This window comes from Mustela lutreola, chromosome 7 (genome assembly GCF_030435805.1).
Source record: "Mustela lutreola isolate mMusLut2 chromosome 7, mMusLut2.pri, whole genome shotgun sequence".
Taxonomy (NCBI): domain Eukaryota; kingdom Metazoa; phylum Chordata; class Mammalia; order Carnivora; family Mustelidae; genus Mustela; species Mustela lutreola.
Genome location: NC_081296.1, coordinates 92,490,127 through 92,514,800, shown reverse-complemented (window position 1 = coordinate 92,514,800; position 24,674 = coordinate 92,490,127). Strand labels below are relative to the sequence as shown.

At 42.7% G+C, this 24,674-nt stretch overlaps 1 protein-coding gene across 2 annotated transcripts in view; it reads left to right on the top strand.

Annotated features, from left to right (window-relative positions):
* The window catches only part of SLC25A21 (solute carrier family 25 member 21), a 510,014-nt gene that overhangs the window by 422,583 nt on the left and 62,757 nt on the right, over nt 1-24,674 (top strand). The gene's annotated exons all lie outside the window — the stretch shown is intronic.

The following is a 24,674-nucleotide window of genomic DNA, read 5'->3' as shown; positions in this document are numbered from 1 at the left end:
TAGACATATTAACCTAAGACACCCACAAATATCCTTCAAATGGACATTTAATATAACTCATGTTTATTCATTATATAAAGCATCAATAAATACCACTGAACCTTCCCCTTGTTTAAATGTTTCCCCACTGTCATATATATATGTACGTATGTATTTATATATGTATGTACACATGAATATATACATGATGGAACAGTTAAAAGCATGTGCTTTCGAGTCAGAGAGACTTAGTCGGGTAGGTTATTTAACTTCTGTAAGCTTCAGTTTTCTCATCTATAACCTACCGACAACCTTGGAATTCGACACATAAGATTATCAAGAGGATTAAATGAAATTGCAGAGTGGCGGGCATCTGGGAAGCATTCAGTCAGTGTTACTACTATATTTGCTATTGTTTGCTCTTTCTTCTCGGTATGAAATTTTGAGCTCCTTTAGGACAGGGACCATTTATTTTTCCTCTTTAAAACTTATTCAAAACAGAATTCTAGATTTTGACTAAATACTCGGTAGTTGTATGTTGCTTTGACTTTTTTTTTAATTAAATTTATTTATTTTCAGCATAACAGTATTCATTATTTTTGCACCACACCCAGTGTTCCATGCAATCCGTGCCCTCTATAATACCCACCACCTGGTACCCCAACCTCCCACCCCTCTGCCACTTCGACTTTTAAACTTTTGAACATATTCCCTCTGAGAGTGCTGAAATCTGAGGATAAGCCCAGGACAGAGTATTTTTCTGTCACATATTCTTTTTCTGACTTTTCCCGTATAGGCCCGTTAGGGGATCTTTCCAAACGAGTGTTAATGGGTACGGCTTTTGGTGGCTTGGGCACCTTAGCTGGGGAGCCGTGTATCACAGCAGCGTCTGGGAGGCTAACTCATCACTCACAGCTGAGGAGGCACAAACATTCCACATTATTGTTTAGCCACCCAGTGGCTGGTAGGTGTTTTTTTTTTTTCCTCTCAAAATCTGTCATCAGGCGTCCAAGCAGGCAAAGTATTTTAAGTTTATTTTGAAAGAACATCAAATCCTCAAGAATGCTGGTAAATGTGAGATATTTTTCTTTAGCATAGTAGTTCAGTAATAAAGCCATCTTTAACCAGCTTTTTCTCCTGAACAATGTTTAGCGATCTCCCAATTTCTTAAATCGTAAGATCCATTGACTCCATGCCAAGGCATAGTGAAAACAAGAGAAATTGATGTAGGTGATTGGTATGTTCAGTTTTAAAAATGGATTTTGCTTTTTTTTTTTTTTTTTATTGTGCTTTTGAATCGGAACAAAAGAAGATGTAGTTAGTGATTGTTACCATTCCCCGCAGCAGCGTGGGTTTCTCACCCTAAATTATATAACACTGAGCTGCCAGAGAACTATGCAGGAGACCCTTGGTATACGCAGATTTAACACTCCAGGTTTTGAATATTTGCAATCGACCATGAAGGTTTGTGATGTGTTAATTGGCAGTTTTGCTGAGGTTCAAATTTGAATCACATGTACTTTGAAGCTAGCGTTAGGGAGTGATTGAGGAGCTCGTGGGTTAACCTAGTCAGCCACTCAGCATCCCTCTCCAATCAAATGTTTTTGTTTCCAATTCCTGACCTAGGAAGTAATTCTTGGAGTGATGGAAAACCTGGTTTCTGTGAAAAAGAAAAAATAGTCCTCATATGAAAAATAAAATAAATATATCTTTCAAAAACAGTTGCTTGGTTTGGGGAGATAGTATGTTTTGGAAATCCACATCTCAAGAGGAGAAAAACAACAACAACCACCTAATTTCTTAAAAAATGAGTAGGCTATGTAAGTATCTCCATATTCACATATTTGGAGATTTTTCATATCTCAGGATTTTTCCCTTATAAATACCAAGGATTTCCAGACACGTAGTTTAGAGGATCTGGATGAGATTTTAAAATACAAAAAGCTTTCCCTTGCTTTGACTCTAATGCTGTTGCAATATGGTGGCTAAGTGCCAGGCTACAAGGATTCTATCTTCTTAGGAAGGTTTTCCGTGGCTTTACTTGCTCCTCAAGGAGCCTGTGCAGCCTGTGAACAGTCCCTTGTGGCCAAGCTGTGGCCTGGAAGTGGCACATTCTGGAAATGTGAAATCTTCAGGTGTGGCAAGCTCTTCTGTCATTGGGCCCTGAGGAAGATGGTGCTCCCCCCGATACTGCCCGTGAGCTCGGATCTCTGGGCATCAGCACTTATCAGACAGGGCCAGGGCCGGGGGGCCCTAACACTGCACTGTGTGTAACAAAGCCTTCTCTGATTCACTGTAAACTAAGAAGGCAGCAGGTTTTATAAAGCTTAAATGTGTTGAATTTAAAAGGATATTCCTTATTAATTTTTTATGTTAAAATGTCCTTTTTAATAAAATGATGGAGAGAGTAGCTGATGGGAATTTTTTTGTCTGATTCTCTTGCACATTAAGACTAAAATGTGGCAACTTTCTGTAAGTTCCCCCAATATGTTTGAAATTTTGCATATCTGGGAACTCTGAGAGACTGTATCTAGTTGGAAGGTTCTTTTTTTTTTTTTTTTAAGATTTTATTTATTTATTTGACAGACAGAGATCACAAGTAGGCAGAGAGGCAAGCAGAGAGAAAGGAGGAAGCAGGCTCACCCCTGAGCAGAGAGCCCAATGCGGGGCTTGATCTCAGGGCCCTGAGATCATGACCTGAACCCAAGGCAGAGGCTTAACCCACTGAGCCTAGCCAGGCACCCCTAGTTGGAAGGTTCTAAGCTCAGCAAGGGAGAAACTCCTCTAGAGAGCATAAGTTACTGCTTTGGATCAGAAAGAGACATAGTACGGCCTCTGGGCTTTTTGCACAAGTGCATCTGAGTCCTCGGGTCACACCTGAAACCAGCTCTTCTGTGGCAGTGTGTTTCATTGCCACTCAAGCTATTGGACCAGCTGTGTTTACATATATTGAGCCATTCAAAGTAAGTGATCTTTGTTCTGATAACAATGGAGGGAGTTGTACTCTGCATTCATAAGCTGCTTCAAAAAAATCCATTCTTGGCTATCATCCAAAAATGACAATTGCAAAAATAAGATTGAATCAGTGATTTATTTTGTATCTTTTCTTTTTTTTTTTTTTTAGTTGTGGTATTTCTGTTTTTATAAGACTCAACACAGTTCTTGAAGAATGCTGAGATTTACAAATTAAGGGAAATCTTAGGCAATAATTTTTTAAAGCATATTTAAGATGTAAATAAGCAGTCAGGCTGAAGACCAGATGGGCTGTCAGATAACAAAACTTGAGCTCACAAGAGATGATTCTTAAAAACTTACATCTTCACCTGTTGTTTACCGCAGTGGAATGTTGACACATCAGTTACCGTGCTGTGGAGTCAGAACGCAGCACCTTAGACCCGATCCCCAGGAAGGGCCTTTAAATTTAGACTTCCTTGATAAAGAAGAGACATAGACTAGGATTACATGAGAACATAAGGTGGACATCGGCATATACGTTAAACAATATCTAAATAAAACAGATATGCAGAAAATCAGCAGGGTTACAAGAGTAACAGTATATAGCCAACACATTTTTAAGACTGATTATACATATAACATAATTACATATGGCAAAATGAAATACAGGCAGCCTCCAAATCTACCTACATTCCCAGTAAAAGTTACATAAGTAAGAAAGACATAAGTCAAATCTGATTTCCTCATAGAAAGAGTTATAATAGGGGATTATATGCCTCACCAAGAGCATGATGCTTAACGTTTTCTAGAAATCACCAGAAATCATAAATAATCAACAGCAAATGCTGTGTATACTTAGTGTAATGCTTTCTGAAATGGATATAAACCAAGAGGGCAGTCCATCAGGTCCCAGTCTTAGAGACAAGCTCTGTCTAGACCGGAGTCCCTGACTGAGACGGGGATGGGTTCTGGACAAGCTCTTTGAAGGTGTGTGGCCGCCACCATCGAAGATGCCAGTAACTCTCTGACGTGACAGGAAATGTAGATTGTCCTTCTTCAAACAAGACCCTATGCCAGGCCCTGTGAGGACGTGACAGTAAGTAAGGTAGACAACAATGGTCATCCCAGAAGCATAAAAGTAAGAAATCTTAGTTACAGAAATGTAAAAATAGAAATGACACAACAATTTAAGTATTTCCGTGCCACTTGAGGTTTCATATTCTCAGAGATGTCTTCAGTTTCTTTGTCACGGATTCTATCTTTGTAGCAAAAACATGGGTCTACATATTTTAAAAAGAATTTCAAGCAACTAAGAAAGTTAAAACCCTAATATGCCCTTGGGAAAAGAAGTATGTAAACATAGGCCATCCAAAGATAAATTGCCATTCTTGTTAAGCATTTGGATAATATGGAAATAATATGATGAGAGTAGACTCTCCCTGGGATTTTTACAAATCTAGCTCTGTTTTGTGATCACTAGTATTTTATTTTAAAACACTTTTCCAATGTCGATAAGTGAAAAACTCCTAAATTGGGAATGACCTTCAAAACTGATACCATTTTAAAAACAATAATTCTTTAAGGGCTATTGAAAACTCCTTCAAAATAATAATAATAGCAATAATAATAATAAATAAAGAGGGCAAGAGGAAACTTTTGGAGCGATGCATATATTTAAGGGATAGATTGTGGTAATGTTTTCACAGGTACGTACTTGTTTCCAAACTCATCAAGTCATATATATCAGAATACATACAGCTGTCTGCAAGTCACACCTCGACAAAATGGTTTGGAAAAAAAAGGAAAGACAAAAGAAGTCTCCTTCAAGAACAAATTCTTCCAGGGACGCCTGGGTGGCTCAGTTGGTTAAGCAGCTGCCTTCGGCTCAGGTCATGATCCAAGCATCCTGGGATCGAGTCCCACATCAGGCTCCTTGCTCGGCGGGGAGCCTGCTTCTCCCTCTGCCTCTGCCTGCCATTCTGTCTGCCTGTGCTCGCTCTCTCCCCCTCTCTCTCTGATAAATAAATAAAATCTTTAAAAAAAAAAAAAAAAAAAAAGAACTAACTCTTCCATTCGTGAGACTATTGAAGGGAGAGGGAGAAGCACAATTCCCAGAGAGAGGAAGAATTTGTCATTGTTGGAAATAGGACAGAAACACTAAAAAGAACCAAGATAGAAAACCAAGATAAGGAAACTTGAATTGTGTTATCTGGAGAAGAGCCCCACTATTGCATTTCCAAATAAATTCGTGTCACTGCAGACCTTTCAGTAACACCCAGTTATCTGTGTTCCTGTCTCTTCAGCTTCAACAATACCAGGTGATGTCACAAGTGACATCATATTGCTTTGTAAAGGAACAATACAATAGAGACAGTCTAGCGGTTGGATTTTTATCACCTTTAACTGTAACTATCATTTGCCGGTACTTAGCCAGGCATTGTGCTAGCCTCATGCATGCATTACGCATCTTCTAAACAACCCTAAAATCTGACTTCTGTGGCTGTCTCAACTGACGAACATGGAAGCCAAGATTCAGAGCAGTTGAGTAACCCCCCTCCACCCCGCCCTGTCACAGTGTCTGGATTGACTGGGACCCAGGTCTATCTGAAAGCAACATTAGGTCAGCGTCAAACAGTTGGTGTGCTTTTTTTTTTATCCTAGCCACGTGGATTACAGATGTAGTTTCAAAAGTGAATTAATTGGTATTTAAGCCCAAGTCGCCGTCAGTTTACTGATGTGGGTTTTCCGTCTGTGCTTTCAGGCTGTCAGTGCTAATAGAAAGTGACCCAGTTGCTTCTCTCCTTGTTTCTTTCAACACTAGCATTGATACTGGGTACATCTCTCTTGCTTGCTGGTTCTGCAAAGCCCATGGCAAATGCACGAAGCCGGTAAACAAAGGCTCTTGCCACTAGGTGATTCCACGGCCACAGAAATGTGACGAGCCAATTGGAATCCTAAAAATTCTTAGAGTAAGGGAGCTGCAGGCAGCTACACGCCTTTCCACGCTCCGAAATTCAGTGAGACGATGTCACAGGAGTTGGCCCAGATGTGTGTCCGGATTACAACACCCACGTCACAGCAGTGTTCACGGCACCAGATGTCCAGTAAAAAAGGGTTAAAACCCCAGATCTGAAGCCTGTTTTGCCACCTCCTCACCAAGTGCCCTGGTGAGACAATCCTCTGTGATTACCTCATTATTCATCACCTCCCAGCAGATACCAGTGGGCTTGATTTGCTGGGCTGGAAATCCTTTCGGGTGTCATGTGTCAGCTGAACAGGCTTAGTTACAATAGAGCCTGATTAGTTTTCACCTTGGCCTCATAAAATGTGGCATATGTAGTAGCATAATGGATTAGGAGGAAAAGAGCATTCACTACAAGAAGTGAGTAAGTGTAGTCCTGGGATTTATACATTTGATCTTGGGTGTATTTGACTCATTCCAACTTTTCAAGATTTGATGCCTCCTTTCCGCCCTAAAATAACTCGTTCAAATTCTCACTTTTTACTCGTATGCTGATTTTGCGTGGGTGCTGCACCAAATGTATGGACTTAAGCTTCATAGCCTCTCTCTAAGGCAAATCTTCATACCCCAATCTGTTCTCCGCTCTAAGAGGAGATACTTATGAACACAGACCTTAAGTGATAAACATGCAGCTATTCTGTGAATGCAAAACAAAATCAAAATAAGAAGTCAGGATTTTCTCTCAGTCGGTATATGCGGGGCCCACAGAGGTGGAACTTTGCTCTTGCCGGAATCCAGTATGGCAGCATTTCTGTCTCCAACTCCATTCCATTTTTTAAACTCACCTCTTATATCAAAGTCGTATTACCAAGCACTAGGAGAGAGATCAGACAGATTGAATTTAAAATCCCTAACCTGGGAGTATCAAGTCCACTGAAAAATTAATAAGCGTAGAAGTCACTGAATATAAAACAGAACAAAATTAGAAAGCTTAGAGTAAGACCGAAGAAAGAAATACTTCAGCATCTCCGACATGCCTGATATTAGGCATCATTGATTATACTTATGACAGTATAAGTGGTAGCTACATCATTCTGAACAGAAATGTCTTCCCACAGTATCGGCATGTTGAAGACAGTGGTTCCTGATTATAGATACCTACTGGAGGGCCCACATTGGGCTGAACACATTATATATGTTGCTTCAGATGATCGTCATGCCAACAGGACCCTTCTTAGAGATACAGAAATTCTGTCGAGATACAGAAATAACTTGTCAAGGGAGTAAGTGATGGAGCCTAGAGTTGACTTGTTGATGGGACTCCAAGGCCTGACCCTACCATGCAACAGTTCAGCGGAGTCAGTATATGGAGTATTGGGAGAACAGGACAGGCAAAGGAAACAATGTGAGCAAAGTCCCAGAGAGAAAACATGGGAAATGCGCAGAGAATAGAGAGCAGCCCACTCTGGTTAGGAGCTTGTGGACAAAAAGAGCGGGAGATAGAGGCACCTAGGTGGCTCAGTCAGTTAAGAGTCTGCCTTTGGCTCAAGTCATGATCTCAGGGTCCTGGGATCAAGTCCCAGATCAGCCTCCCTGCTCAGCAGGAAGCCTGCTTCTTCCTCTCCTGTGCCTCCCCCACTCCACTTGTGCTCCCACTTGCTTGCTCGCCCTCTCTAATAAATAAATAAAATCTTAAAAAAAAAAAGTGCAAGATAAACTAGAAAGGAAATTAAGCCAAGTCAAAAAAGTCATGGAATCCAGAATAAGAGTGGGCACTTCCTTTAGTTGCTATAGTTAACCACTGAAGACATTTGAGCAAGAGAGCAATATGACAGGATTATACTTTGGGAATATCAGTTGGACAGGAATATACAACTCAGACCAGTATTTTGCCAACTTTCTTTGATCACAACCAAAAGTAAGAAATACATTTTTCATTGGAACTTGGTACATGCATATTTAAAACATGCATTTCTAATTGAAACAAAATTTGTCAGGCGCCTGGTTGGCTCAGTTGTTAAGCATCTGCCTTCCGCTCAGGTTATGATCCCAGGGTCGCAGAATCGAGGCCCACATCAGGCTCTCTGCTCAGCTGCGAGCCTGCTTTCCGCCCCCCCTTACTCTGCCTATCTCTCTGCCTACTTGTGATCTCTCTCTATCAAATAAATAAATAATATCTTTAACAACAACAACAACAACACTTGAGGAGCACTAGCTCCCTGACTGTGAAAGCAGTTTCTGTCCTCAGCCACCCCTGCTGGTGAGTGCTTCATCTGGGGTCAGTTCCTGAAGTTATGGAGCTCTGGGTCCCACAAAGCCATGCTGGGTGTTGTGCAGGCATAAGTATATATATATATATATGTATGTGTTTCAGTGTAAGCTTAGAATCCCTTTCATTGTGTTATCTCAGTCTCCAGTCAAAAGCAGCTTGTGCTTTAATGTCTCATGGGATGATATACGAAAACCACTCTTCTTAGACTTTTTTTTTTTTCCTCCATCAATTCTGTTTTTAGCAGGAGTTCCCAGGACTCAGACCCAGCTTCTGTGGCCGGAGGAGCGATCTCAATGAGAGCCAGCCCCCAGAGCCAGGGCTGAGACATTGTTCTTAGAACAAGGGACGGTGCCTCTCTGGCTCCTCCCTTGGGATGCAGTTGTCCTGGGAGGCCAGGACAGTGTCTGTGCTAATGGATTTGATAGGACTGCTATTTTCTGGTCTTCCCATGGTGCCCTAATGTGTCTGGCTCCTGTGTGAGCACCACTTCAAATCAAGCAGGGACCCCACACCAGCAGTGAACATCTATTTCAAGCCCAACACCCCCACCCAAATACCTGGGGCAGTCCAGCAAGCATTTCTTCTTCAGCCCCAGAATCTCGGGGTTCTTCCTGGTCTCATCTCCAGTGGTGGAGTGACTAAGAGACACATAGTTCTCCTTGAAAGCATTCATCACCTTTGTATTCATTAGTTATTTTCTACCAGTGTAATATCCTCTCTCTCCCCCACGGACTATAAACTCCATAAGGACAGGGAAGAGCTCGTGTGATTCACCCCAGTATCTCCAGCACCACCCAAGCACAGCTTAGCAACACTCCCTAAATATTTGTCACATTGTCACATGGACAAAAGAGAATGAGAGAATGAGCAAATAAATAAATGAGTGTTCTCTCTGCCCTAAATCTTTCCAGAGAAAAACCTCAATCTGGGGCTCTGTGGTACTATTCAATCCCATCCTGGATCGGTGTATCAGTTTTTTTACTGAGTGTTTAGAAGTCTGCACTGAATATTACCTAATTAGCATGTTTCTCTTGTTTTATGAAATTACGGGGTCACTCTTTGAAATTCTGAAACCTAATCTCTTTACTCTGCATGGTTTAATTCAGGCTTTTAAATTTTTCTTAAAGATTTTATTTATTGGGGCGCCTGGGTGGCTCAGTGGGTTAAGCCTCTGCCTTCGGCTCAGGTCATGATCCCAGGGTCCTGGGATCAAGCCCCGCACTCGGCTCTCTGCTCTGCGGGGAGACTGCTTCCCCCTCTCTCTCTGCCTGCCTCTCTGCTTGCTTGTGATCTCTGTCAAATAAAATAAATAAAATCTTAAAAAAAAAAAAAGATTTTATTTATTTATTTGACACACAGAGAAAGAGCACAAGAAGGAGGAGTGGCAGACAGAGCAAGAGGGAGAAGCAGGCTCCCTGAGAGGCAGGGAGCCCGATTTGGGGCTTGATCCCAGGATTCTGGGATCATGACCCAAGCCGAAGGCAGTGCCTTAACCAGCTGAGCACTGAGCCAGCTGAGATACTGGGGTGAGCCACTGAGCCACCTAGATGCCCCTAATGCAGGCTCTTTAAACTAGAAGGAGAGAATCATGACATGATGTTTACCTTCTTACAGGAGTCATAAGGTCATGTATCCACGTAACTACAGGTCTGTATAATTTAGGTAATGGGCCTATTTTTGCCAGATTATCTGAGAAAGTATGTTGGGTTAACTCAATGCCATATTTTTCACTTCTGCTTTGTGCTGCAGAGATGCAGTAATACTAACATTTATTGACCGCTAGCTATGCTCCATACACAGATGTAAGTTCTCTATAAACACTATCTCAGTCTCCATACCAACTCAAAGAGAGCAGCATAACATCTCATTTTACAGATGAAGAAACTAAAACTTAGAGAGATCCATGCATAGGGTCCCCCAGTTACTAAGTGCCAGAGCCTGGATTTGAAGTAGGATTCAATTTCAGCTTTAAATGCTGGATAACCACATTGCATGATACAGAATCGATTACAGTTCATACTTCCAAATTCAGATGAATTTGCAATATTCAGGGAAGGCTCCACTTTATAAATGCACCCCCCATGAATCTGGTTACGCACTTAGTTTCAAATTCTTGCTATCTGTGTGACTTTGAATAAATCTCACAGCTGCCTTTCTCAAGAGCCAGACACAGTTTCCACTGAGGGCCAGGCCAGGGGAGTATCTTAGTGAAAAGCAGTCCCATGACCCAGAGCTGCTTCTCCCCTCTTTTGGATCTATACTCACCTCAGTTTCCTCATGTGAAAAAATGGAATTAAGAAAATCTACTTCGGGGATGCCTGGGTGGCTGGGTGGGTTAAGCCTCTGCCTTTGGCTCAGGTCATGATCTCAGGGTTCAGGGATGGAGACCCGCATCTCACTGGGCTCTCTGCTCAGCAGGGAGCCTGCTTCCCCTCTCTCTCTCTGCCTGCTGCTCTGCCTACTTGTGATCTCTCTTTCTCTCTCTCTCTCTCTGTGTCAAATAAATAAATAAAATCTGTTTTTAAAAATTTAATAAAAAAAAATCTACTTCAGAATTATCATGAGAATTAGATGAAATCATATGTAGAAAATAACTAACTCAGTACCTGATAGGTAATAAGCACCCCAATCTGGATTGGTATTGATGTGATTTTGCTGTTGAGATTAAAGTCTTCTGACTACATGACTGATCCCTTCCGTAGGACCACTGGAGGAGAGAGCACCTCAGGTCTGTAAGAAGTCTAACCAGAATTGTTGATATTGTCTTCACTAAGTTTATTGCCACATGGTACCTTCTGACATATGCAAATTTAGTTAATCAAAATCTACCTATAATCCCTCATGATTCCCTGTATTTTGAAACATTGGACTGGATAAAAATGGGATTTGAGCTATAATTTTCTCCTCTCTTGTCTATAGCCCACTCTTGAGCAATAATATAAACAGAAATCTGGCAGCAGGCAGGAAAAAAGAACAAAAATAAAATGACCTCAAATACTACCCATACAAGGTGAATAATTTAACCTCATAACGGAAGTTAACTATGGTTTTGAAGTCACTCAACCTGTTGTGCATTAATTTACATATCTTTGTAACTGATTTGATAATTCAGTTAAACTTTTCTAAATGTCATAATAGCCCACATTCTTATGTATCATCTTTTTATTATCCAGACCAATCCCATGTTAATTTTTAAGTTGTTTCTATGCAAGTATATCTTAATGCCAGGAGAGCAGACAAGTGATTCACAAACTGAGCTCTTAAATGGGCTTTTTCCCAACTTGCTGTGTGGCCTCTGACAAGTCAGTTAAGACTATTGGTTTGTTACTTTATATACAAAACGCAATGTATGATCCTCCATGAAAATTTGTGCAGGTTAACTGATTCTCAGTAATTGCTACAAATCATTTAAAAATTCTCTTCAGCAGGCTCTGCACCTTGATTGTGTCAGCTTGAGGAGCACAGTTCCTGCCCCTTCGAGGAAGTTGTCTGAAGGGAAGGTTGTGGTGAGGGACACATCTGGCACAGAGCAGGACACTAATGTGATAGGCACTCAAAAGGGAAAACAAAAAAATGGACGAGAGAGTAGCAAAGTCACACCCCCAGGGGCTGGTCGTGCCAACCTAAGCAAGGGAAAAATGCTCCCAGGCTTCCGTGTGAATGCACAAACTGAATGGTGATGTGGCACGTATAATGGCGACATTTCAGGAGATAATGGCGAGGGCCAGAGCTGAGCCCCACTGGGCCTGAGATGAAAGGAAAGAAGAACATCTCTGTGGCTCTCATTAAAGAGATGCCTTTAAGCCCGGTCTAGACAACCAGTTGGTTTCAAGGAACGGCTCTGCCGTCTCTGAGAATCTGCCAGACAACTTTGGCAGAAAGGAAAAGTAATAACGAAGCAGAAACCACTTGATACCCTTTTTTTTCCCTTTTCCTTTCTTTCCTCATCCGTCCTTCCCTTCCTTCTTTTCTCTTCTCTTGGGATCGACGTTCCTCCCTTCCTGTTTTCCTCTTTCTCTCTCTCTGAAAGGAACATTCTCCTGACCGAGCATTCCTGAAGGGAATCCTCCCAAACACACTGGCTAGCATTCCATGTCATCAGTAGGGGTGGAAATGAATGAGGGAGGTGAACACGGGCAGAAACTACGTGTGAGAGAGCTTTTTTCGTGCTCAGACATCTCTGACTAAGCCATTCCCTTCAGCACGGAAAAATCTCGAGTGACTAGACAGACTCTGGGTGTGCCAGTGTGTGGCAGGCCGTCCCTTCCCTGTGACAGGCAGCGATCGCACTTCGTTCTCGTTTCGTTCTCTTCATGTCTCATTTTTCACTCCCACTAGTTCTAGTTTGAGAGGGCTTGGTCGGTAGGGACCAAGCTTTTCCTTGCCTACCCCTCAGATGATGCCGTCAACATGGCAGTAATGTAGACACGCCTAGTAAAGTGTGATTTGGGTCAGCTTTGCCGGGGCGTGTGATGATGCAGAACAAAGCAGTCCAAGTGCTCCGTCACAGGGGAGGCAGCCCTCACTGCCCTTGGGGTTCCAGCGTCCGCAAGTCATCGACAAGCTAGCTGCCAGGGAGCAGCCGGGTTCACGCCTCACTCACCGAGAGAGAACACATGCTCGAGAAGATGCACACTGAATTGTTTACTCAGATGATGTGAGGAAAAAATTGCCCAGGGACTTAGCAGTTTACTTTTGTAACTGCTTTAGTCATCATCTGGAGATGAGAGCTCTGACCTGTGAGGGGGGACGTGGGCCACCTTTTTCTGCCCGTATTAACTGAATTATTCTGTTGTCCTGGTCTTTCCCCCCTCCGGAGGTGTGGTTGTCTCAGGTTAGGGTATAAAGGAGGTCATTTCAGGCAACACAGCAGGGACAGAGTGTGAAGGCTCCGAGGGCCCCTTGTAACCCAGGCCTCTTCTCAGCGACAAAAACATTTAGAGCCTGTCTGGAGAGAGTTTGTAAAATCAGGGAGACTGAAGACAGAATAAGCATTTCCATGTCAGCACAACAAAGTGTCCCTCTAAGAACTGTGAAATGGAGAAGATGTTCACTGGGAAAGGGTGTCCTGGTTTTCTGAGAAGGAAACTAAATACACATATAAGAATACTTTCCTTGGATCTAGATGACAACTTTGCTTTTGCACAAAGGAGGCCAAGATAGTAGGAAGGGTGCCCATGCAGAAAAGCATATTCAGAAGAAAAAAGAAAACGTTTCTGAGGGGATGTGTAAGGCAGGCCTGCTGGGGCACATTTCCTCTCAAAGACCTCTTGGCCAGTGTTTTTTTTTTTTTTTTTTTTAAATCCTGCAGGACCTGCACATCAGGGGCTCGCAGGTCACTGTGAGATGCTGAGCCTTGAGTTCTCTCCCCATGCAGACCAGGCCTGTGACTCAGGGTGCCATCTCAGCCTGAGAGTGCGATGAAGAGCAAAAACGCCCACTCGCCAGACCTCTGTTGAGCCTTCTTCCTTCCCACCGATAAGGCGCGCTCCCGAAGCGAAGCTGACTCAGCCTGGAGGAAGCTCATCCTTTCCCCTTGTGGCTCCACCTCGGTTGTTAGCCTCGATGCTCCTACTCAGAGCCGCTCTCTTCAGGACCGCTTGAAGTTCTAGCAAGACCAAAGAACTGGTTTCCTCACTGCCCGTCCGAATAGGCCTAATCCTCACGCAAGAGAACCTCAGGTCCTTTATAAGCCTTTGGGGTGACTGAGACTATTTCTCTTCTCAGCTGAAAATGCAGATGGGACTTATTGCTGGTTTCCCTCCGTCTGGGCGAACCAAACCCAAGTACATAGTACTTCATAGTACAAACCTAGAACCTTCTCTTTCTCTTGGCCAGGCTAACCCAGTAGAAAGGAAAACTTGTCTTTCTGCTTGACCATTTTGCTTTCAACACAAAATCCCCTCCAGTATTTCCATACAAGCCCAAGGACCTGACATAACTGACTGGTTTAGAGACATCTGAAATATAAACATTAGAAACACTCCACCCCTCTCCTGGGTCGTGCCCTGTGCCTGGAGCAAGTCTGCTGGGGCCAATTGCTCAGGTTCATCCTGACTAGACCTGCCTGGCTGGGAGTGTAGTTTACACATACAAAGCTAACTGCTTCCACAAAGGGCCACCGGAGGCCCTAACAGAAATGTGAAAAATCGCGCAGGTAATCGTGTAGAGCCCCAAATTTACTGCTTCAGCAAAAATACTGTCAGAGAGGAATTGGGCACCGAGCTGAGGTTAAGCAGCAGGCTGACCTTGCCTTCATGCAGGCTCTTCGGGAAGGTCTGAGTCAGCCTAATCAGAGCTCGCCGTGGAATGGCTGTGGTGTGTGGGAGCCCCCCTAGGCAGCCTGCATCCATTGTGGCACAGTCACTTTTCTGCTACTAAGTGAAAAAGGCAAAGCCTGTTGTTAAAGGATCCATCCAAACCGCCTAGCTGTGGATATCCAGCCCTCTCCTCTGGAAGAGGGTGTGCCATTTACTGGACATGGTGACAGAAGCTTAGCCCAATCTTTTCACCACTAACCACTCTCAGAACGGTCAACAAGCTGGTTTGAAGGTAAAGAGCCTTTGGACTGCAAAATATTTTGCTTTTGCTCACAAAGCAGAAATTCTAACAGGTGCTAGTGGTGACTTTGGCATCAAAAGGCATATAGAATCAGGGCACCTGGGTGGCTCCATCAGTTAAGCATCTGACTCTTAGATTTCAACTCAGGTCATGATCTCAGGGTTGTGAGATCTAGATCCATGTCAGGCTCCACACTGGGCGTGGAGCCTGCTTAAATTCTGTGTCTCCTTCTGTTCCTCCCTCCCAATGCTCCCCCACCCCACTCTCTCTCTAAAATAATAATAATAATAATAATAATAATAATAATTAAAATGTTAATTTTAAAGGCTTATAGAGTTAATAACAGTCCATTTATAGAGCTCATGCCATCAAATTTTGACTACAAGCAAGATCTAGAAACCATCTGCATATCCCTAAATGTTGAGACCAGTTTTTTAAAAAAATGTAGTACATTCAGACTGTGGAGAGCCAGGCAGCCACAAAAAACCGTGATGTAGATCTTCAAGGGCTAATATGAAAGCTGTCAAAATATATTAAGTCAAAGGCAAGTTATAGACCAATATGTATAGTACAATTACTCTTATGTTTAAAACAATTATCTGTATGTTCATATGTTTGATACGTATAGAAATTTTTGAAAATCTCCAGAAGAAAATGAATGATCAAAGTGTGGACTACAATAAGGACAGAAATTAGGGTGTTTAGAATGGTTATAGCAATTTGATATGACCACTACATCCAAATCTGTGATCTGTTGAACTTAATTTTGTTAATTTTTTAAAGATTTTATTTATTTATCTGCCAGAAAGAGAGAATGAGAGAGAGCACAAGCAGGAGGACCAGCAGAGGAAGAAGAGGAAGCAATATCTCCACTGAGCAAGGAGCCCAATGTGGGGCTCGATCCCAGGACCCCGGGATCATGACCTAAGCCAAAGGCAGACACTTAACAGACTGAGCCACCCAGGCATCCCTGAACTTAATTGTTTTTTAAATTGGTTGGCATTCTACATGCTTTTGGGTCCTTTTTTGTAATTGTCCTGATAATTAATTTTTTAAAAGATTTTATTTATTTATTTGACAGAGAGGGATCACAAGTAGGCAGAGAGGCAGAAAGAGAGAGAGAGAGAGGAGGAAGCAGGCTCCCTGCTGAGCAGAGAGCCCGATGCGGGACTCGATCCCAGGACCCTGAGATCATGACCTGAGCTGAAGGCAGCGGCTTAACCCACTGAGCCACCCAGGCACCCCCTGATAATTAATTTTTTTGGTATTTTATGAAAGTATTGGTTTGTGAGGACTGAAAATAAGGAAAAAGTATTCCTTTACCAAAGCACATTTAAGATGTTCTAGGAACACAAGCAAAGAATCCTGTTTACACTTTAACTTCATGCTTTCCATGCTTTATGTACTATTTGAATGTTTACTTTGGATATGTGTTACTTTTATGATTAAATATTTTAAAATGTTTAAGTTTGGGTGTAAGAAATGATACTGGGTTATTGGTTTTCTCTAGCACGTCCTTCTCTGACTTATTTGTCCTAAAGCCTCAATCACAGCACCTTTTGTGCCTCCCTCATGCTGAGAATAGTCCAAGCTTCAAGAAGAAGCATTTCTCTGGGAGGAAGGCCAAAGGGTGCCAAGAGAAATGGGCAGGCAGTGACCAGTTGAGAAAGACTCCCCGTATTCTGAAAAAAAAAAAAAAAAAAAAAAAAAAAAAAAAAAAAAAGTTTTCCACATCCTTAAACACAGCTGGACTAAGATTGTCTCTCACAGATGAGAGCGCTAGGCTCATGTCTCATTAAAATCTCCTCACTGGATTACAGATCCAAAATCCTCTGGGGAGCCCTGTGAACCACGTAATGTTTCTCGCTTTGCATCTTCAATTATGCAACTTTGATTTAGCTGACAGATGTGAAGCAGTGTGCATAGCCAGGCAATCCCCTTGTGGCCACACATGTGCAGAGGGAAGCAACAGAGCACCGTATTCCAGCTCCATCTGGCACAAGCTTCCAATCACTCAGAACCTTTCTTCTCCGTCCACCTTCCCTCAGCCTGCACCCTCCCCTCCTCCACCCCAGCCCTGGCAAGGACTGGCTGGACACACCCACTTTTACTCAAGCACCTCTTCCCTTTGGAGGGATTCCCAAGGCAGATGGGAGTGGTGTGCCAATGTGAGAGACCACCTCTTTTATTATGGGATGGCACCACCCCAGCATTCCATCAAGCTTTTCAGTATAGAAATCAGGCCAAATTCTGGCTCTGTCCCAAGCTATGACTGCCAGGACCATATAGAGAAACATCTGGCTGGACGGTTGGAAGCACTTGGCTCAGCTGTGCAGGAAATCCACTTTCAGCCCTGAATCCCAGGCTCTTGTTTGCAGTCTTGGTAGAAATGCCAGGCCTCTACACAGAATCCACTCCGCCTCAAGCAGGGGAGGGACAGCTCTGAGCTCATGACCAGGAATGTCAACTGGTGGCTCAGTAGGACAGATACGTTGCCAAGCCCCATGGGAGTGTGGCTCTCAAAGGAATCAATGACACCACCATGGGGCACTGATAGAGGTGGAGGGGAAAAACCACCATGTGCGTGAGTGTGCTGTGTGTGTGCACAGATGAGTCATTCATGGGATTGTTCAATGTGCAGAGTACCCACTTTCTGAATACAGGGCTGGTCTTTCAGGGTGGGCGGTAACCACACATTTTTCTCAGATATCACACTGTTGCTTTCTTCAGTGAATAGGGAGGGAACCTCTGTACTTAATGGCAAGATGAAAACTGTTTGGTGTCTGATTTTTCTAAAATGTGGTCAGATAGCAGATTTTCCCCCTTTCATTATTATTTAATATAAGTGGGAGTATGGTTTGGACCATGGTTGCCAAGGGTTGAGACTAAATGTATGTTAACAGTCATATTACTGAGGGTGTATTGTTGTTGTTTTTAAATTCCATTTCCTCACTCCTTAGCACACCTGAAAAACTGGTACTTATTCCTTCTTTGCCATATATTCTGGTTATGGCTGGTGAAAATTTTTTCTATGAGAATTCTTGAATTCTGTAGGAAGGTATAAAAGGAACAACGATGTGAATTAATAATACCTTTGACATTAAATTTAATTTTTCCTTGTATTAATAGTTTTTTCCCTTGTTTTCCTCTTGGACACCATCTCTCTCTCTCTTTTTATTACTCTGGAAATTATTTTAAATGCACACAGTGCATATGCTGTGTGGTGTGGGGTAGTGGACAGACTACAGGCTTCAAGATCAGAGGCAACTGGGTTTCATCCCAGTCCCATCCCAACGACTTCTTAACTATGATGGTATGGGTAAGTTACATAGGGTCCCAGAGTCTTTCTTTCCACATCTGTAAATAAAGATGAAGTAAGACTATATATGTGAAGCAACCCTCATTAAATCTTTTTTCCCTCCCTTTTCATGTACTTGGAACGTATTTACTCATACCCATCCCCTTTTGTTCTATGATAGCCTTGAAGAAGTAGAAAGGGGGTAGGTCACAGCAGGAGGTCACGTACATGTGCGTGTGCATTACACATAGACATAACAGAATGGTGTGAATGAACAAAGCTAAATTGGTCTTTAGCCACATGAGTAGAAATAAATTTAGAATGTAGAGGCAATGGTCTTGCTCTACTGTGTCCAGATCAGCCCATTCTAACTGTGGATTTTGGTCCAGGGACTCCAAATGATGTGAGGTATGAGCCCCTGTCATACGAAGAGCTGAGGGTTTAACTTATAGAAAAGAGGCATCGGGGTGCTCAATAACCATCTTCAAACATTTTGTAGCTCCTCAAGGGGACGGAATTAGACATATTCTGTATTTCCTGGTGTATTAGTCTGGGTCCTCCAGAGAAGCAGAACCCATAGAATATGCACATATACACGTCCATACATACGTCCACATGTAGATCATAAAGAATTGGCTCATGAGCTTAGGGAGGCTGGCAAGCCCCAAATCTGCAGAGTTGCCATCCCACTTCAAGTCCAACAAGTATGGAACCAGGAAGAACTGAAGCTCCAGTTCAAAGGCCATGAGACAGAAGAATTCCCTTCTGTTTGGGGAGGGTCAGCCTTTTGTTCCGTTCAGGCCTGTGAGTGATTAGATAGTGCCCACCAGCGTTTGGAGCGTAATCCACTTCACGTGGTATTCTGATTCAAATGTTAACATCATCCGGAAACATCCCCACAGAAACACTCAGAATAGTGGTTGGCCAAATTTGTGGCCCAGTCAAGCTGACACATAAAATTAACTATCTCACCTAATGACCAGAATCTAATGAAAGTCACCTGAAAACAGAACTGGGCTCAAGGTAGGAGGGGGTCTCTCTCTTCAGCAACAAAGTTTTCCAGGTCAAAGGGGTGCTCAGAAAGGATGTGGGGTCCTGGCATCTAGCATCTGATCAGAAGCCAGGTGCTATCATGCCGGGGACATTATAAAGAGACATCAAGCTTCAGAAGAAAGGACTAAGGACCCTAGAGGGTCCTTCCTAGTCCAAAGATGTTGTGGTCATATAATTCTATATTTAATATTGGCTTTGCTTCTTGTTGGTCTTAACAAATGACTTGGTTTTAAATCTTCAGTTACAGTAAGCAACTTCTATGCATTGAGTTCCCTATAGGAAGAAGAATGAGTCTGGAAAACATGAACAAATCTTTTTTTTTAAAAGATTTTATTTATTCATTTGACAGAGATCACAAGTAGGGAGAGAGGCAGACAGGTGGGGGGTGGGGGGGACAGGCTCCCCACTGAGCAAAGAGCCCGATGTGGGGCTCAATCCCAGGACCCTGGGATCATGACCTGAGCCGAAGGCAGAGGCTTAACCCACTGAGCCATCCAGGCACCCCAAGCATGAACAAACCTTATGATTAGTTTTTAGAACATCCCAAGAGACTACCTTGGAAATCATGGTATCTCTATCCTCCTTATGTGAAGAACGAAGGGAAAACTTAGAAACTGCTGCCTTGGATTCTCCCTCATTGTAATTTTTCCCCAAAGTTCTCCATTTCTAAATTTTATTTCCCCTTTCCGTAGATTTCCTCTTCTAAAATACAAGTCCTCAGCTCAGCGGTATCTTTCCAATGAGGCCTTCCCTGGAGATCCAAAGGGAATTAGTAGCCTCCTCCCAGACCTCACAGCAGCCAGGTACCCTCCTGCTTAATTTTCCTTATAACTTCTCACTCTTTGACGTAACTTTTTTTTGGTTGTGGCAAAACGGACACAACATAAACTTCACCACTTTAGTCATGTTTCAGTGTACAGTGCAGGGACAATAAGTACCTTCACGTTGTTGGGCAACCATCACTCCCATCCATCTCTTTTCACATTGCAAAACTGGAACTCAGTACCCATTAAATACTAACTCCCTCATTCTCTCCCCCACAGCTCCTGACAACCATCCTCCTACTTTCTGTCCCTATGAATTTGACTATTCTAAGTATCTCATAGAAGTAGACTCATGTGATACATGCCCTTTTGTTTCTGGATCAATTCACTTAGCACAATAATGTCTTCAAGATTTATTCACGTTGGGATGCATGGATGGAGCAGTCGGTTAAGCATCTGACTTTGGCTCAGGCTGTGATCTCAGGGTTGTGGGATGCAGCCTTACATCCAGCCTCGCTTGTCCCTCTCCCTCTGCCTCTCCCCCTGCTCACACACACTCTCTCTCAAATAAATAAATAAAACCATCCTAATAGGTGTGAAGTGGTATCTCATCACTTTTTATTTGCATTTCCCTAATGATCAGTGATATTGATTTGACATCATTTTATTCACTTGTTTGTGGCCTGTTCATTGTCTGGCTTCCCAAATAGGTTGTAGACTCTGTGCGAATGGGAAGTATGTCTAACTGGTCATGACTGATCTCTAACCCAGAGAGCCATGACGGGCACATAGCAGATACTCAGTTATTTGTTGAATGAATGGATGGATGATGAATTTATTGGAGAGAAAAATTCAAAGTCCAAATATGGAATCCAAATTAACTTTCAGGCAATCAATTCTTTTGCCTGGGATAATAAGCAAATGTAACCTTTCCATTACTTAGCGTTCCTTGGAAAATGAGAGAAAAATACACTTGTGCGTTTTGTGCCTCATGGACAAACTACGCAGACTAATAAAACATTGTGGCTGGATCATCCTAGTGTACAGACTTGATAATTGACAAGATTATGGCATGTTTGCTATTTCAATGACAAATTATATGTACTGTTGGTCATTAGTACCAGGCATACAGTAGGTGCTCAATAAATACTTGCTGATAAATAAGTGAAGGGTCCTGATAATGGTAACTAAAGCCATTGGTAACTAAAACTAGAGACTGTATGTAAGAGACTGGAAACTCCTCAGGACAGACCCCCACAGGGTAGCTTTGGTGGGAAGAAGAAATGATGAGTGGGTAATTCATAGGTCTTTTTTCTTCAAACAAGTAATCCATTGAGAAGCTAACCCTATAGCCACCCTCTCCGTGCACTGTCACTTCTCTAAAACTCAGTCTCCTGCAGAACCTTAGAGACACCTGAGCTCTCTATTGGTTCATTCCATAAAGCGTAAGGGAAGTGTTTTCCTACACTGTGCAGCTCTAGCAGCCGTAGGTGTGGTCCTGCTTGCTTGACAGCAGGGGCTGCTTCCTGTTGTACCTGTTCCACAAAGCACACGACTCTTAAGAGAATGAGTGAAGGGTGCCTTCATGTAAATTTCCTTCTAGTGAAAATGTGCTTTCTGCCCACCACAATTTCTGCTTCTCTTCATAGACAGAGGGCGGAATGAAATCTTAATTTCTTTTGAAAAGATGTAGGCAAGCTAATAGTCTGTCTTTGGTGTGTCTCTGTGTGGTTCTAAATAAGCCAAAGAGGAAACCAAGAAGTAGCCCTCAGAGGAGCAAAGCCACCGGCAGGTGTGGGGGTTGGGGATGGGGGAGTTCTATTCAGCATTGACCGATGGAAAGAATATCCAAAGCTTCCTCATCTCAGGCCAGAGAGATGGCCATGTCAGAGGCACGGAGCACACTTGCAATTAGCGGTTTTTCACTGAAAAAGTCAAATCCATCTAGACTAGAAAATGGAAGAAAATGAGGACAATTTCATAAAGTTTCTAGAGGAATTACCCGGTCCAAGGGTACTGAGTACTCTGGCCTGATTCCTAACTGATAGACATCTAGGTAAGAGCAGCCGTAGGTCATTAACCTTGATAAGCAAGTTTTTTTTTGTTTTTTTTTTTTTAATTTTTCAATGTGTAGTTCCTGGACCTTCAACATCAGAATTAGGAGCAGTATTAAAAATACAAATTATTGGGGCGCCTGGGTGCCTCAGTGGGTTAAGCCTCTGCCTTCGGCTCAGGCCATGATTTCAGGGTCCTGAGATAGAGCCCCGCATCGGGCTTTCTGCTCAGCAGAGAGCCTGCTTTCTCCTCTGTCTCTGCCTGCCTCTCTGCGTACTTGTGATCGCTCTCTGTCAAATAAATAAATAAGATCTTTAAAAAAAAAATACAAGTTATTGAACATGCACTCAGATCTACCAAATCCAAATTTCTGGAGGTAAGGCACAAGGATCCTTTTTTTCAGGAAGGGGGAAAAAAAACCCTCTCAAAATCCCCCTCAAATGTCATTGGTGAGAACTCAGTTGCATGCTCACATCTCATACAAGTACAAGCTAGGAGAATAAGACCAGGTGATTAAATGAATCATGCCAGGGCTGGAGAGATTTCTACTTCCCTGAGTACATGGCCTCGAGGGTGCCAACACTAGAGTTAGGTTCTGACAGCATGCAGAAGAGGTGAAACCTATTGGGTGGGTAAAAATGAAGTTTGCAGCCATATCTTGGTCACTGATGAGGAATAATAACTCACATGAAGCCTGGGTTTCTTCGGTTGCCGTTTCCTAAAGTCTGCTCATGTTTGCTGGATCAAGTATCCAAACCTTTCCTCATTAATAGCCATTATCAATAGATGATTCTGAAGAAACCAAGAAGAATTGACATTTGGTAGGAAAGTGAAGAAGATTGATCTTGGAATAATTCAAAATGCCAGCTACAAGTTTCTATTCACAACACTGCCAGACTGAGTCAATGGGAATACAGTGCATTCTTCGGTTCAACAAATATTTGCTGAGCACCTATTATTTCACCGGGTCCTGTATTTAACCCTGGGGATACATTATCAAATAAAATAAACAAAAGCCCCTGCCCTTTCCTCATAAAGCTTACATCCTAGTGACAGCAACAGAGAATAAATAAAACAAGTAGGTAAACTATAAAGCACATTCGAAGGGGATCATTTCTATAAAGGAAAAATCAGGCAGAGAGGATGGGTAGTACTTAAGGAAGCATGTTGAAATTCTAAATAGAAGAGAAGGAGGGTCAGGCTTCACTGAGAAGGTAATTTGGTACAGAATGTAAGGAAATGAGCTGTGAGCCATATGGATATGTGGGAGGAAAGATCCCAGACCAAAGGCAGCAAGTGCACAGGTCCTGGGACGGGAGTGGGCCTGGGCCAAGGAACAAGTGGATCAGTAGATTTGGAGGCGAGTGAACCAAGGAAGAGGTGAATGTATAGTGCAAAATGGTAGAAGCACATTGCCCGGGGCCTTTGAAGGGACTTGGGTTTTGCTCTGAGGGACATGGGAAGACACTGGAAGGTTGGAAACAGAGGAAGGATACTGTCTATCTCTTATTTTAATGGGATTATTCTGTCACTGCTTTGAGAATAGAGTGTAAGGAAACTGGTTAAGAACCCTTCACAATGGTTCAAGAGAGATAGGATTAGGGCTTGGATCAGAAAAATCGAGATGAATAGGAGAAAGCAAGAACTCATGTAAATGCTTTCTAAGTTTCTGGATTTAGTGACTAGAAAGATGGAGTTGCTGCTAACTGACCTGGAGAATATTGAGGGTAGACCAAGTTTGTAGAGCAAGGAATTCATTTGAACATGCTAATTTTGACATCTCGTTTACATATCCAAGTGGAGATGTTGAGTGACTAGAAGAACTGGAGATGTATGACAGTTATCTCCATAAGGAGGATAATTAAATTTGTAGGACTGGATGAGATCACCAGAAAGAAGCAGACAAGGTCCAGAAGTCCTAGGATTGTCTTCTGCATTGTTTTTTTAAATGATTTGAGTTCTATGTAACTTACCCAACTTGTAGTTTCCGAGGTCACCGACTGCAGGAGTTAGGAAAATAGTTAACCCTTAATTACTCACTGATGATAATGTGATACAAAGGGCAATTTCTTCAAAGTTATCTGAGAGACTGTATACATCCATGAGTCCCTAAAGTACATATGGACTTTTACTTATTGCATCCAGAAAGCTTGGTGACTACCCATTTAACTTGTGTTTTAATAAGTTAAGTAAGAATTCAGGCACTTAAATACTGTGTCAGGGACTGCGGATGACAAACCTTGGCTCAGCTATTCCTCCAACCAAAACCCAGCATTTAGCCAAGTAGGCAGACACGGGGCCCGAGCGCTAGAGACACAGTCATGGAAGGAGCCCGAGCAGAGGTGGAGCCACATTTCCCAGTGGATTTGATCCTGACTCAACCCTAGAACACAGAACCATGCAGAGTGCTCAAGAGCAGAGGTTTGGGAGACAAGTAGACTTGTGTTCTTATCCCAGCTCTTCCAGCTGTTGGGCTAGTGGGAAAGTGGCTAACGTCTGTAGGTCTCTCTGGTTTTGTCTATGAAATGGAAAGAGTGGAATCTGTTTCAGGTAAAAATTGAATAGGATGAGAATTGTAAAGCATTTAGCACGATTGCTGTTTTTGTTTCTAAATTTCTCTCTGTAGTCTCAATTCCATTAGAATTCCATGCTGTTATAATACTACTGCTTTGGAGCCTAATGCAATGAAATGAAGGTCCATTAAATCAGATTATAGGGGCACCTATAAGGCATCTGCCTTCAGCTCAGGTCATGATACCAGAGTTCTGGGATGGA